Source organism: Electrophorus electricus, chromosome 18 (assembly GCF_041902795.1).
Source record: "Electrophorus electricus isolate QZ-2024a chromosome 18, ASM4190279v1, whole genome shotgun sequence".
In the NCBI taxonomy this organism is placed as follows: Eukaryota; Metazoa; Chordata; class Actinopteri; order Gymnotiformes; family Gymnotidae; genus Electrophorus; species Electrophorus electricus.
The window spans coordinates 8,848,295-8,850,000 of NC_137514.1; positions in this window are offsets into that span (position 1 = coordinate 8,848,295).

Genomic DNA, 1,706 nt, shown 5'->3' on the forward strand with positions numbered 1-1,706 from the left:
GACCATCAGAATTAAGGATTTGTTGTTTCCAGTTGCAAGGCATTTTAATATTAATGAACACTGCATTAAGGATATATCTGTTTGCATTGCCATTTGTTACTATAGCAGGAATGAAATTAGGAAAATTCAAGAAAAATAACTGATCTACACCTTTGGAACTTTAGAACCCCATAGAATTAATGTTATCATTTAAACATCTACTTTTTCATATATAAACTGGGTCTGCCTACTACTAATTCAGAAGCACTTTGTTTGTAGAGGAAGGATTAGTGAGCATCAGTGCCACTATCCAGGATGAAACATCAAAGATCAAGAAGTACAACAGGGAAATGGCCCCAAGTGATGTAGTGCTTAGTGAGTACCTCACACAACAGAATGCAGAATCCTGTGAAAGATGGATATGAGAAGGAGCAGGAACGATTATATTAGGATAAAACCCTGCATGGTATGTACCAATGTCAAATAGTGTAATTGGCTGATATGGAGAAATCCTACCAATCGCTGGAAAAGGCTGGATTGAAGGTCAGCACATTATCTCAATGCAGGAACAAGTTCTGAATACAACACCAATATAGGCCAGGATCTACCACACCAGGCAGGATTCCAGATGTAGTCTATGCAAAGATGCCCCTGAGACAATCCAACACATAACAGCAGGATGCAAGATGCTAGCAGTCAGAGCGTACATGGAACACCACAATCAAGTGGCTAACATAGTATACACAAATATCTGTGCAGAGTACAGGCTGATGGTTCCAAAGTGGGACACACCCCCGAATGATTTCAGATCCTATGGGACTTCCAGATCCAGACTGACAAAATGGTTAAGGCTAACCAACAAGACATAGTAGTGATGGACAAAGAGCAGAAGAGGGCAATAGTGATAGATGTAGCAATCACAAGTGATTGCAACATCAGAAACACAGAACACAAAAAGCTTGAAAGATACCAAGGGCTGAGAGAAGAGATGGAAAAGATGTGGAATGTGAAGTCACCAGTGGTTCCCATGGTAATTGGAATAATGAGGGCTATGACCCCCAAATTGGGAGAACCGTGCCAGCAGATCCCAGGAACAACATCCGAGATCTCTGTCCAGGAGAGAATGGTCCTGGTAACAGCTAAGATACTACATAGGACCCTCATGCTCCCAGGCCTCTGGTAGAGAACCCAAGCTTAAAGGAAAAAGAGACCATCTGGAGGAGGGCAAATGGGGAATTCTTTTATAGATAGATTTTTTTTCAGCCTTAAATTTCAGTTTCATTTGTGAGTGAATTCTCAGATGATAAACCAAAACTTCTGGCTAAGACTGAATTTATGTGTTTTCATTTTGGCCTCTTCCTGCTGATCACAAAGAGAGAGAGAGAGAGAGAGAGAGAGAGAGAGAGAGAGAGAGAGAGAGAGAGAGAAGAGAGAGAGAGAGAGAGATAGAGAGAGAGAGAGAGAGAGAGAGAGAGAGAGAGAGAAAGAGAGAGAGAACGAGAATATGTGTGTACTGGCTCTCCCTCTCAGCCTACTCACTTGTCAAACCGGTTTTGATGCTTATCTTTACCTGTTTTCAAGAGTACAAATTCTTTGTATTATTGAATCCTTCTTTGTCCACACATTCTCATTTTCAGTCTATACAATGAACAACTAAAATGTCTCAATTTAAATGTTAAAACGAGAATATGACGCATTATTAGCTAATGTTTTCACAAAAAGTATGC